The sequence below is a fragment of the Helianthus annuus genome, chromosome 7, assembly GCF_002127325.2.
Source record: "Helianthus annuus cultivar XRQ/B chromosome 7, HanXRQr2.0-SUNRISE, whole genome shotgun sequence".
In the NCBI taxonomy this organism is placed as follows: domain Eukaryota; kingdom Viridiplantae; phylum Streptophyta; class Magnoliopsida; order Asterales; family Asteraceae; genus Helianthus; species Helianthus annuus.
The window spans coordinates 124,767,862-124,782,718 of record NC_035439.2 but is presented as its reverse complement, the minus strand read 5'-3'; the positions used below and the strand labels follow the sequence as shown (position 1 = coordinate 124,782,718).

The following is a 14,857-nucleotide window of genomic DNA, read 5'->3' as shown; positions in this document are numbered from 1 at the left end:
AATTAATACATATATTTACAAACTATTTCCGTTAATACCCCCTTCAATCGGAATGGTGGCGGTCCAAGAAGAAGCATGTTGCGAAAAGCAGCAAATTGAGCGCGCGGAAGACTCTTGGTAAAGATATCAGCCACCTGAATATTGGTTGGAACAAACTTAGTATAGAGTTTCCCAGAAGTAACAAGCTCACGAATGAAATGATAGCCCAAGTCAATATGTTTAGCACGTTCGTGAGAAACAGGGTTCTGTGTCATGAACAAGGCACTGTTACTGTCACATAACAACATTGGATGATCAGGTGGTAGGTCATGCAATTCACATAAGAGATGGGTAATCTAGACAAGTTCAGCAGCAATGTTGGCCATAGCCCTGTATTCAGATTCACAGCTCGATCTGGAGACAGTAGGTTGTTTCTTGGCACTCCAAGAGACAAGATTTCCACCAAGGAAAATCGAGTAGCGGTACGTTGAGCGTCGCGTATCAAGACACTGTGCCCAATCGGCATTAGAGTATCCAATGATGTCGGGTGGATAAGACTGACTGTAGGTGAGTCCAAAGGAAAGTGTACCTTTGACATACCTAAGTAAGCGTTTTACTGCTCGGAAATGATCAACAGTAGGACTATGAAGAAACTGAGAAAGTTGATTTACCACATAAGATAGATATGGTCTGGTAATTGTTAAATACTATAAGGCACCAACCAAAGAGCGATAAAGAGTAGGATCAAAATAAGGCACTCCCGCAGTGGAAAAGGATTCATGGGGAGCAAGAGGAGTACTTACGGATTTAGAGTCATATAAGTGGGCCCGAAGAAGGATATCTTTGGCATACTTAGCCTGTGTAAGAAAAAGACCAGTAGTCATGTGAACGACTTCTAAACCCAGAAAGTAGTTAAGATCCCCCCAGATCCTTGATAGCAAATTCCCGATGAAGATGAGAAATGAAGGTGTGGATCACAGCCTCATCATTGCCAGTAAGAATAAGAACATCAACATAGACGAGAAGATACATGATGTGAGCATCCTTACGGAGAATAAAAAGGGATGTATCTGCCTGACTGCATGTAAAGCCATAGGATATAAGAAATGTGCTCAAATGCTGAAACCAAGCACGAGGGGCTTGCTTGTGACCATAAAGTGCCTTAGATAATTTGCAAACATAGTCAGGATAACGAGAGCTCACAAACCCGGGTGGTTGCTCCATGAAGACAGTTTCATTCAAATCACCATTTAGGAAAGCATTTTTGACATCAAGTTGATGTAATTTCCATTTGTTGACCACCGCGAGAGATAAAACAATGCGGATGGTAGATGCTTTCACCACAGGACTAACCGTATGAGAGTAATCCAGACCCGGAATTTGCGTGAATCCCTGATCCATTAAACGTGCTTTGTACCGATCAGTAGTGCCGTCAGAATGATATTTAGTACGAAACACCCATTTCGAACCCACAACATTCATAGAGGACGGTCGCGGAACTAATGTCCACGTGTGGTTGTGATGAAGGGCTTCAATTTCCTCGACCATTGAGGCCATCTATTTCGGATCTTTGGCTGCAGACTTGTTGCCGCGAGGCTATGGAATGGTTGACAAGGCAACATGTAAGGCATAAGAATTTAGGGCTGCAAGATCTACTTGATGCTTGGGTTTAAAAGTTCCCGCTTTTGCTCAAGTCATCATAGGATGTGAATTGGAGGTGGAGGCATCGGGTGCAATGGTGGTAGTCGGAATGACGGGTTCAGTTATATCAGTGGAGACGGGCGTAGCTGAGGAACTTGTGAGTGCGGGTTCGGGTATTGGGTTGGACTGGTGGGTGGTGGGTTCAGGTACATTGGCATCAGTTGGGTCAGTATTGGGGTGGACTGAAGGTGATGGATCGGCAGGTGTGGTGCAAAGGGGGTAGAGGATAAGTGGGCTCTCGGGTGTTTTTGGATTAGGTGTAGGAGAGGGTTTTGGGCTATCATGTCACACCCCAACCAATGGCGGAATCATCGGGGCGTGGCACTGAGCGAAACAGATTGTCCAGGAGAATCCATAACAACTATAATTACCAAATATTTATCGTCATGTCCCATACCGTAACATATAAAGTAAAACAGTTATTACAGACGTAGTTTCTCAAAGACAAAACATTGTTCCGACCACTCAAATATTATTTAGTTTGTTTCTAGACTCCCCTAGCTTGATTCCACAAAGTCTAGCAAAACACAGCATCCTAAACACCTGTCACATACGTTAAAATAGGTCAATACACATAGTGTAAATGTGAGCATACAAGTTTAATAGCATATAGTAGCGAAAAGCGAGTTTACGCATAACCAGCATGTAATACGTTGAAATGTGAAACATGTAAGCTATCGACAATGAAATATGCGCAGATATGAGTGCGAGTTGTAGAATGCGTAACACATATCACCACTGTGACACGTGAAGAAATACCCTTAACAACCCCTGTCCACAACATGTGTTGAGTCCAAACTATAGTACTATCGTAGCTAAGGTGTCAGGCAACAATCACTGTGTAAACATAACATACAAGCATTCATCGAATAACACGTATAACATTGATGTGTGTAAAATGCAACATATAAATTACATCAAATAAGGCATAAAACTAACCCTTTTTAAGTACTAATGTTGGAAAAAGAGTGTTTTTGTCTTCCTTTTGTATTTTCAGGATGAAATGAGCTCAAATTCACAAAAGAAGCAAAAAGACAGCTAATTCTAACATAAATACAAGAAAAGGAATAAAAGTAGACTGCCCGAACCCTCAACGGCATCCTCCCAAGCGAAGAAGAGAAAACAGAAGCCTGAACACGCCCCGTGCTCAGCCAGCACGGGGACGTGCCCAAGAAGCAGCAGAAAAGACAAACCTGTAGAAGCTTCTATTGCCCACCACGGGGCCGTGTCCAGTGAGCACGGGGGCGTGGCGAAAGTACAGCAGGCGCATTAATTGTAATTGCGAATTACAATTAATGAAGAGAGAGAGTGTCAGACGGGCACGGGGGCGTGTCCAGCGGACACGGGGCCGTGCCCAGCCTTCTGTTCAACCTATAAATAGGAGTGCTTGGTTTCATTCCAACTCATCCCTTGGAACACCACCTCTCTCACACTTCATCCACCACCCACCACCACCATAACACCATCATCCACCACCATCATCCATTGTCCATCGTAGAGTATGTGAGTCGTCTCGGGATCCAAGATTGATCGTAAGAGTTCTTGACAATCAAGGCCATGTTTGCCTAAGTCTCTTACATCACTTGGTGAAGACAAGTGTTTAGTATAATACTTTTTATTTTTAATCTTTTGCACTTTTTATTTGGTTTTGTATTAATGACTTTAATAACTAGTTACTTATGTTGAAGGTGATTTTTCCTTATCGTTTGTCTGTGGTGTCTTGGCATTATTTTACTGTCTATATAAAATAAAAGATTTTCACCATTCATATCTCCACGGTCTATATGGAGGTATGTTGGCTACCTGGTCGGGGGTTAAGGGACGTTTTGGTAAGGGTCTTGCCCTTGTTCAGCGTTTAGAGGTCCTGCAAGGGACCTGGGTCAATTTTAGTAGGATCTCCTTCAATGCCCATAGGTATTGGATGGCGGGGACTCTTTGACCCCCTCATAAGTTAACTACTATTAATACTATAACCCGGCTATTTAGGACTGCATCCCTGCTGACTCAGACTACTTAGTCGAGGGTAACGTCACCGCCAAAAGCGGGGCCTACCATAATTTGCATTAATAACTTAATTCATTATCTTCCAATAATCCAACCCTTTAGGATTGTATCCTTGCTGACTCAAACTACTGGGTTGAGGGTAACGTCGCCTTCAAAAGAGGGGCCTACTACAATAACTAAGATAATCTCTTAAACAAGTGCAAAAGTGCGAAAATAATCAAAGGTTATACTAATACACGAGTCGGATCCAAGTGATTCATCTTATCTATCTGTTTTTATTTTATTTTTATTTTTCAGCATTTAGTTAGTTTTTATTTTCTTAGTTTAAAAAATTTTTTCTAACTTTTTGATTTGATTAGACGTTGAGGATAAACCGGCACTAAAAGCTCTTGTGTCCTTGGACGACCTCGGTATCTTACCAACACTATACTACGTCCACGATGGGTGCACTTGCCCATATGTGTGTTTAGTGTTAGTGAATATCGTGTTTTATAAATTTAAAACTTGGCTAAAGGTGTAAAAAGGGCTTAATTATATTCTAAAAATATATTACACTACACACGCATCAAGTTTTTGGCGCCGTTGCCGGGGACACAAGGATTTTAAGAAAGTTAGGAATCAACGGCCTAATCATATTTTTATTTTTCTTTTTGATTTTTTAGGATTTTCTTAGTTTTTCAGCTTCTGCAGAGCTCAGCACGGGCCGTGCCTGGTCGGACACGGGCCGTGCCCAGCATCGTTACTGGCAGTTTTTAGTTTTCCAAGTTACAGAAGGCTGACCACGGGGCCGTGTCTGTGCAACACGGGGCCGTGTCCAACTTCCAGTAACTGGGATCTGGAAAACAATCACTGTAACTCCGACCACGGGCCGTGTTCGCTGAACACGGGGCCGTGGTGAACTTTCTGACCAGCATTCTTTTCTGTTTTTATTGCAGGACTTGGAACCAGACGCCAATCTTACATAGTGTATGAGCTCCAGTTCTAATAGGGATATAAAAGAACCTCTAGAAGAACCCGAACGCTTTCTCAGAAAAAGACTAAAAGCTAAAAACCAAGAGAAAGTTTCGGGTGATCTACCTCCAATGGCGGACCAACGTACCCTCATGGATTACCTACGACCCACCGTAGGTAACCTAGGCGCTGCTATCAATGCACCGAATGTCGAAGCAAATAACTTCGAACTTCGACCGCACTTGATACAAATGCTCCAAAACTCCGCAACTTTCCATGGGCTTGCGGACGAGGATCCCCATCTACATATTACTAATTTCTTAGAAATATGTGATACCTTTCGGATCAATGGAGCATCAAATGACGCCATCCGCCTCCGAATGTTTCCTCTCTCATTAAAAGACCGAGCGAAAGCTTGGCTCAACGCCCTCCCAGCTGGATCGGTAAACACCTGGGATGAACTGGCCCAAAAATTTCTATATAAGTATTTCCCTCCCGCTAAAACGGCTAAATTAATGACTGAAATTAATACATATTCACAAGAGGACGGGGAATCCTTATATGAAACTTGGGAAAGGTTCAAGGAGTTATTACGCAAGTGTCCACATCACGGCCTTGCGATATGGCAACAAGTATCCACTTTCTATAATGGATTGTTGCCACATACAAGGCAGACACTTGATTCTAGCTCCGGGGGACTCTTAGGTAATCGACGCCCGCATGAAATATATAACCAAATTGAGGAAATTGCTCAAACCAATTTTCAATGGCACACCCCCCGAGGCAATAAATCTATTGCCCCGGGCGCCCATAAGGTCGATGAAAGCACTTCTTTACAAGCCCAAATCGAGGCCCTTTCTTCAAAAATAAAAAAAAAATTGGAAATGACAAAAACAGTCTCGGTTATGGCTTGTGAAGGGTGTGGTGGGTCACATGAAAATTGGAGTTGTATGAAAGAAACGGACGATCAACAAGAATTGGTAAACTACATTGATAATAGACCTAGGCCGTCGGGTCCTCCAACGGGAACTTACAACCAAGGATGGCGAAACCACCCAAACCTTGGTTGGAAAGAACCCGGCAATAGTAGTAACCAACAAACCCAACGAACAAACTTTCAACAACCAAGAAATGAGTCACAAAATTTCACTCAACAATAAAGTGGACGAGAAAGGCTTGAAGATATTGTATCCCGCCTCATCTCCGACACTGAAAATAAAAACTCGGAAAGATTTATACAATTAGAATCAAATTTTAGAAATCAACAAGCTAGTATTCAAAACATAGAAAAACAATTAAATCAAATAGCTCAAAATTTTGCCGAGAGACCGCAAGGCGCATTACCTAGCAATACCGAAACAAACCCAAAAGCGCAAGTTCATCTCATCACGCTACGAAACCGCACCGTAGGGCCTGCAGAAGCGCCGCCGCCAACAGAAGAAACGGTACCCACACCTCTGCAGGAAAAGAACTCCCCTCCATCACCAGAGCCTACCAAAGCTCCTCGAGTTCCGTACCCCGGTAGGTTAATTCGTCAGAAGACCAATGAGCAATTCGCGAAGTTCGAAAGTCTATTAAAGCAATTGCATGTCAATATTCCTTTTATTGAGGTCCTAACCCAAATGCCCAAATACTCTAAGTTCATGAGGGACTTCCTTACTCATGAAAAGAAAATTGAAAATTTGCAATTAGTCAATTTAGGCGAAGAATGCTCTGCCCTCGTACTCAATAAACTTCCCCAAAAGAAAATCGATCCCGGAAGCTTCACGATTCCTTGCTCAATAGGGGAGTCCCCCGTTCGTAATGCCCTAGCCGACCTTGGGGCTAGCATTAACCTCATGCCCTCATCAATGTTTAAAAGACTCGGCCTGGGAACCACGAGTCCTACAAAAATGAGCATACAACTCGTTGATCGATCCGTCAAATTCCCACAAGGTGTCATTGAAAATGTCTTGGTAAAGGTAAGCAGATTCGTCTATCCAGCCGACTTTGTCATACTCGATATGGAGGAAGACACCAAAGTCCCCCTCATACCAGTGAGACCATTTCTTGCCACCGCACAAGCGGTGGTAGATATGAATGACGGAACACTCACCTTGAGGTATGGGGATGATGAAGTAAAATTCGGAGTTGGGAAGAGAATAGAGGACGACGACCCGGTCAACTACATGAAGGTTATTGATTCGAGCTTGGATGCTGCTCTCCGACGGTGTAACATGGGACGCCACGCATCCCACTCAGAAAATATATAACCTCACATTGGGTCTAGCCAAGGACCCTTATAAACGTGGTGCACCACAGAGGCATTCCGCGGAACTATCCTTAGTTTAGTTTAATCTTTTAGTTTTAATTTACAGGAATAAAACACACTCGTGGTAGTGGTAGTAATGGATGAAAAAGGGAACGAGATAAATGGCCCCATGCACAAAAAACGAAGCAACCCGACACAAATCTCCATTACAGAAGGCTCAACACGGGCCGTGCTCAACCAACACGGCCCCGTGCTGAACCACCTGCAGAAAAAACGCCCAGTTCAGGTAACTGGACACGGGCCGTGTTCACCAGACACGCCCCCGTGTCCAGGCTTCTGTCTCATTTCTTTAATTTCTGTTACTGGCACCTGAACACGGGGCCGTGTCCGGTCCCCACGGGGCCGTGTCCAGACTGCCAGAAACATAAATCTTTGCTTTTTAACACCACATTACACATCCAATCAACCTAAAAATTTATTTTTGGGACACATTGAGGACAATGTGTAATTTAAGTGTGGGGGGGAAGCTAACACTTTGAAATTTTGCAAGTCCTAACAACAAGCCTTACACAAAACTCTATTGGAACCGCTAAACACCCCAAATTTTTTTTCAAAAAAAAAAATTTATTATTTTTTCTTTTTACTTGTCTGAAGTTTAAGTTAGGAATCCCAATATTAATAAGGTTATATTTTTATAAAATTTACAACCGAGAGCGTTGTGATAACAAGAACCAACATAAGAAAATTATGAAACGGCATATCAAGTCTAGTTAAAATTCGATTATATATACTTGATCACATTAAAAACCCATTCCCACAAAAGTGAGTTTTGAGCCTTTATAGAGCATACAAATTTACATCTTTAGACTAAATGCTCATTTTTCGTTTCTTGTGTGAATAGCCGCTTGGTTCTTACAACTCTAGAACTTGCCACGACGATTCGTTCCCGGTCCTTACCAACTTAAACCCAAGTAAGTAAATGATAGAGGCATTAGGACTAACCATTTTTCTTTCTACACCATTATTTTTCAATTTTTTTTTACCACCTACCCAAAATCCCCCTAGTTAACCCCTTTGAGCCTAAACCTTTCGTTTCTTTACCCTAAACCCTTTTTACCCACCAAAAACCCTTTTTATATTTTTTTTCACCCTTTATTTTAGTAACAAGCTCGGTTTTTCGTAAGCTCGTTCTTTTATGTGACTAAAAAAATGATGGTGAAGTTAAAAACAAACAAAGCTATGCAAACAAAAGCTTGTTTGGAGAAATACTTCAAAATAAAAAGTCACTAAAAACAAAATGTGTTACGAAAACCGACGCTTTTTACGCTTTTCGCCCTTTTACTAACCACTAACCCAACCACCCACCTTTAACCCAAGCCTAACCCTTCACCCAAAAAGTCCTCTTGATATTTACAAAGGTATAAAGTTAAAAATGAGGAGGATTGATTGCTTGGCAAGCCTATGGAAGGCGTAAGTTCCATGCCGCTCTCGAGTGATTCACTAAAAATACACCTTCGCCCGAGTGTTGAGTGATTTCTCCCGTGAGGTATGTGAACTTGTATATAAATGAAATTTAAAAAAAAAGGCATGCTATGCCCAAATAAGTAATTTATCCTATGAAACGTTCTAAATAAATCATAACGAATAAGATTGTAAACAAATAAAAATAAAACCCAAAAAGATCTTGGATTCCCGACACTCTATGACAAGCCAAAAAACCTTCTCTTCTACCCATTCCATTTGGGAGTGTAAGCCACATTTAAAGAGTTTTGCTTGAGGACAAGCATAAGTTCAAGTGTGTGGGTATTTGATGTGTGTAAAATGCAACATATAAATTACATCAAATAAGGCATAAAACTAACCCTTTTTAAGTACTAATGTTGGAAAAAGAGTGTTTTTGTCTTCCTTTTGTATTTTCAGGATGAAATGAGCTCAAATTCACAAAAGAAGCAAAAAGACAGCTAATTCTAACATAAATACAAGAAAAGGAATAAAAGTAGACTGCCCGAACCCTCAACGGCATCCTCCCAAGCGAAGAAGAGAAAACAGAAGCCTGAACACGCCCCGTGCTCAGCCAGCACGGGGCCGTGCCCAAGAAGCAGCGAAAGTACAGCAGGCGCATTAATTGTAATTGCGAATTACGATTAATGAAGAGAGAGAGTGTCAGACGGGCACGGGGGCGTGTCCAGCGGACACGGGGCCGTGCCCAGCCTTCTGTTCAGCCTATAAATAGGAGTGCTTGGTTTCATTCCAACTCATCCCTTGGCACACCACCTCTCTCACACTTCATCCACCACCCACCACCACCATAACACCATCATCCACCACCATCATCCATTGTCCATCGTAGAGTGTGTGAGTCGTCTCGGGATCCAAGATTGATCGTAAGAGTTCTTGACAATCAAGGCCATGTTTGCCTAAGTCTCTTACATCACTTGGTGAAGACAAGTGTTTAGTATAATACTTTTTATTTTTAATCTTTTGCACTTTTTATTTGGTTTTGTATTAATGACTTTAATAACTAGTTACTTATGTTGAAGGTGATCTTTCCTTATCGTTTGTCCGTGGTGTCTTGGCATTATTTTACTGTCTATATAAAATAAAAGATTTTCACCATTAATATCTCCACGGTCTATATGGAGGTATGTTGGCTACCTAGTCGGGGGTTAAGGGAACGGTTTGGTAAGGGTCTTGCCCTTGTTCAGCGTTTAGAGGTCCTGCAAGGGACCTGGGTCAAATTTAGTAGGATCTCCTTCAATGCCCATAGGTATTGGATGGCGGGGATCCAAACTCTTTGACCCCCTCATAAGTTAACTACTATTAATACTATAACCCGGCTATTTAGGACTGTATCCCTGCTGACTCAGACTACTTAGTCGAGGGTAACGTCACCGCCAAAAGCGGGGCCTACCATAATTTGCATTAATAACTTAATTCATTATCTTCCAATAATCCAACCCTTTAGGATTGTATCCTTGCTGACTCAAACTACTGGGTTGAGGGTAACGTCGCCTTCAAAAGAGGGGCCTACTACAATAACTAAGATAATCTCTTAAACAAGTGCAAAAGTGCGAAAATAATCAAAGGTTATACTAATACACGAGTCGGATCCAAGTGATTCATCTTGTCTATCTGTTTTTATTTTATTTTTATTTTTCAGCATTTAGTTAGTTTTTATTTTCTTAGTTTAAAAACATTTTTCTAACTTTTTGATTTGATTAGACGTTGAGGATAAACCGGTACTAAAAGCTCTTGTGTCCTTGGACGACCTCGGTATCTTACCAACACTATACTACGTCCACGATGGGTGCACTTGCCCATATGTGTGTTTAGCGTTAGCGAATATCGTGTTTTATAAATTTAAAACTTGGCTAAAGGTGTATAAAGGGCTTAATTATATTCTAAAAATATATTACACTACACACGCATCAAACATGCAGAGCGGTTAGTGTATAAAAGTAGTTGCGTTGTGTGTCGATGTTATTTGATATAAGTAACGTATGTAACACCCAATAGTGCGTTAAGCAAAAAGGGATCGAGTATACTCACAGATTGTGTTTAATGAATAAACACAGTCTTGGATTGAAGGGAGCGCTAGAGAATTAGCATGATCATAGTACGACAGTATAAGCGCTGAACAGTGCGTTAACCAGTGCGTCGAGTGAGACAAGGGACGGATAGTGATCCGATCGGATGACCGTCCTGACGGATGGTCATCCAGACGGATAACCATTCGGTCGGAGGGTCGTCCGTTTGGGATGGATGTGTTTGTGTATTGCTTGAACTTTGAAGTTTTCGTTGTAGCATTTTAAAAATTGTGAAGTGTTTCTAAATATGAGGTCATTCGGTCGGATGGACGGATGACCGTTTGGTCGGATGGCCTTTCGTTGGAAACTGATGCTCCTTGAAACTTTCCAAAACTTCAAGTGTTTAACTTATAAAAGCAAGGCACCTGGTCGAATGGTCATTCGATCGGATGGTGATCCGATCGGACAGCTATCCGATTGAGTTAACCTGTCTCATTTGAAAAATTTGTAAAATTTGTTAAGTTAAAAGTTTGCGGTTTGACCGAGACGATATGATGACGTGTTAAACAATGGAACCCACACCAAGTTTAGCCCGTCCGCAAGGACTGGAATCACCCCGTTCGGTTGGACTTAACGGTTCAAGATGAAGTTTCTTGTTCAACCCGCGAATCAGTCGTCTCTTCGATGGTAATCCGTTCTCAGACCGGCACTTCGCTATAGAATGAATAGAAGGCCCGAATGAGCTCAGATTCTATCGGTTTTGAGTAAAAAGTGAAGAGTGTTGAAGAAAAGTGGGAAATCAGTTGGAAAATGTTTAGATTTAGGTGAAATCAGCATAAAAACGTGTAGAAATCTATCAGATCCGGTCCGTTCTTGAAAAGATGAGGTCACACTTCAATGTTCATAAGAACTCCATGATGATGTCATCCTAGAACAGCCTGAATCTAGTGATTTCATGGTGAAAAGTTGTGATTTGTTGGAGAAGATGATGAGAAAGTGTGTGTAGATGATAGAAGTACAAGGTTTGGAGTGGAAACTTACAAGAATCGCGAGGAATTGAGAGAAAATAGCCGAGAATGCGCTGGGTCGGAGGGAGCTGTCACATCAGGTGAACAGTGATGTGACAGGTGAGGTATTTATAGTGAGAGGAGAGAAAGGCGGTGCATAGTAACGGGTCAGAGGGCCTTTCGATCGGATGGCCATCCGATCGGATGGTCATCCGGTCGGATGACCATTTGATCGAACGGTCGTTCGATCGGATGACGCGTGTGAGTTAGTTTCCGACTTCCGTTTCGTGCGTTGAGCGTTGTGATGCGTTTTAGCGAGCGTCGAATAAGCGATGCGATAATATTAAACAATAGTTACACAAATAACATAACTAATATATAACAACATAAGTAACCTTGCGTTTCTCATTCGCGATGAGATTGCGTTGCGATAGAGTTGCGATTGCATTTGTGAATAACACCTTTAACATAAATAAACATGCACAAGTATCACATAATAACACACATACATAGAATAATATCCAATAAATGCGATTCGAGCTGGGATGCGATAGCGATGAGATAGCATTTAAGTAGATTAGCGTTTAATTACGTTTATCGCATTGTTACTTCACATAATACAAATCAAAAAACAAAATAGCGTAAATTACAATATCGATTATCAAGTCAAAGAATACAAGCAATAGTTAAGTAAGAAATGACAGATCTGATTAGCAATCTTTTCTTCCTTTGACTTTGAGTTTGACTTGTACTTTGACTTTAAAAAGTTGGGTTGTTACAGCCTCCCCTACTTTAGGGAATTTCGTCCTGAAATTAACGCGCAGGCGTAATGAATAGTTGTGGATACCTAGCCTTCATGTCACTTTCGAGTTCCTAGGTGAACTCGACACCGCGTATGCCTTCCCAGCGAACCTTCACTATGGGAATGCGTGAGCGTCGAAGTTTCTTGGTTTCTCGGTCTATGATCTCGACTGGCTTTTCCATGAAGTGTAATGTTTCGTCCACTTGTAGATCCTCAAGTTGTACATGTAAATTCTGCTCGGCAAGACACTTTTTGAGGTTCGAAACATGGAAAGTCGGTGGACGTTGCCAAGTTCTTCCGGTAGTTCGAATCTGTAGGCCACTTTGCCAATTCTTTCCATAATTTTAAAGGGTCCAACATATCGAGGCGCGAGCTTTCCTTTCTTGCCGAATCGGATCACCCCCTTCCAAGGTGAAACCTTTAGGAGTACGTGATCACCAACGTCAAATTCAAGGGGCTTGCGGCGTCTATCGACGTAACTCTTTTGACAACTCCGAGCTTTCAATAGATTGTCTCGTAACTGGAGGATCTTGTAAGTCGTTTCTTGTAGTAACCCAGGACCGGTAATTTGCGCATCTCCGATCTCGTGCCATACAATAGGCGATCGACATTTTCTTCCATACAATGCCTCAAATGGTGCCATTTGAATGCTAGAATGATAATTGTTATTGTACGAGAATTCGACTAAAGGTAAATGCGAATCCCAATTACCACCGAGATCTATCACACACGAGCGAAGCATGTCTTCAAGGGTGTGAATCGTGCGTTTAGTCTGACCGTCGGTTTGGGGATGGAAAGCGGTACTCAGATTAAGAGTAGTACCAAGAGCATATTGAAATGTTTCCCAAAGACGCGAGGTAAACCGACCATCACGGTCAGAGATGATATCACGAGGCGTCCCATGTCAACATATAACTTCATCGGTATAGATTCGTGCTAATCGTTCTACCTTAAAGTCTTCTCGTGTCGGCAGAAAATAAGCAGATTTAGTAAGACGATCAACGATAACCCAGATGCTATCATGACGTGACCTGATGGCGTGCGCGGAAGTTTCGTTATGAAGTCCATAGCTATACTCTCCCATTTCCACATTGGGATCTCAGGTTGCACGAGTAAGCCAGAGGGTCTTTGTTGCTCAGCCTTGACTTTCGAACAAGTCAGGCACTTCAAAACATAGACATCGATATCCTTCTTCATTCCAGGCCACCAATACCGAAGACGAAGGTCATGGTACATCTTGTTGGCACCGGGATGAATGGAATACCGAGACTTGTGGGCTTCAGTCAACAATATCTCCCGAAGGTTATTGCGACTTGGAATCCACATGCGATCGAGATAGTAATAGATATCGTTCGATTTGGTGACAAGTTGGGTTTCAGCACCACACTTCTTCATTTCCTCTCACAAGGTATTCTCAATGAAGCAGGAAATAGCTTCGTCGGCTTAGAGCGTCGGCAACGACATTTGCTTTGCCAGGGTGGTAACGAATCTCACAGTCGTAATCGTTAAGAAGTTCAACCCATCGGCGTTGGCGCATATTCAGTTCCTTTTGATTCAAGATAAGTTGCAGGCTCTTATGGTCGGTGAAGACCGTACACTTTGTACCATAAAGGTGGTGTCGCCAAATCTTTAACGCAAAAACAACTGCACCAAGCTCGGGGTCGTGGGTTGTATAGTTCTTCTCGTAGATTTTGAGCGGACGAGAGGCGTACGCGATAACCTTGTCCCGTTGCATAAGAACATAACCAAGACCGAGGTTAGAGGCATCGCAATAGTCAACGAAATCATCATTTTCGTCGGGTAAAGTGAGGATGGGAGCATTACAGAGCATATGCTTGAGATTTTGAAAGGCATGCTCTTGTTTAGTTCCCCAAACAAAAGGCTTGTCTTTATACGTCAGAGAAGTAAGCGGGACAGCGATTTTAGAAAAGTCAGCGATGAATCGACGGTAATAGCCCGCCAATCCGAGGAACGAACGTACTTCGGACGGTGATTTTGGTGTAATCCAACTCTTAACTGCTTCAATCTTCGCGGGATCGACGTGTATACCTTGACTATTGACGATGTGACCGAGGAATTGAACCTCCTATAGCCAGAATTCACACTTGGAGAACTTGGCATAGAGTCGATTCCCTTGGAGTAATTCGAGAACCAAACATAGATGTTGCGCATGTTCGGCTTTCGATTTCGAATAAATAAGGATATCATCGATAAACACGATGACAAAGCGATCCAGAAAGGGTTTACACACGCGATTCATCAAATCCATGAAAACCGCGGGTGCGTTGGTTAAACCAAAGGGCATTACGACGAATTCATAATGGCCATATCGGGTTCGGAAAGCGGTTTTAGGTATATCTTCCTCCTGGATTCGTAACTGGTGGTAACCTGAGCGTAAATCGATCTTCGAGAAACACATAGCACCTTGCAATTGATCAAACAAATCGTCGATTCGGGGCAGGGGATAGCGATTCTTGATGGTGAGCTTATTCAGTTACCTATAGTCAATGCACATCCGGAACGATCTGTCCTTCTTTTTGTCGAAAAGGATAGGTGCGCCCCAAGGAGAGGTGCTAGGGCGAATGAGCCCTTTATCAAGCAATTCCTGGAGTTGACTCGAAAGTTCACGCATTTC

At 42.3% G+C, this 14,857-nt stretch overlaps 1 non-coding gene across 1 annotated transcript; it reads right to left on the bottom strand.

The window, feature by feature from the left end:
* Positions 1–5,144: 5,144 nt before the first annotated feature.
* LOC118480638 lies at positions 5,145–5,251 on the bottom strand. The gene has a single exon (XR_004863618.1). It is a non-coding gene; the product is annotated as a small nucleolar RNA R71 (small nucleolar RNA).
* Positions 5,252–14,857: the final 9,606 nt, after the last annotated feature.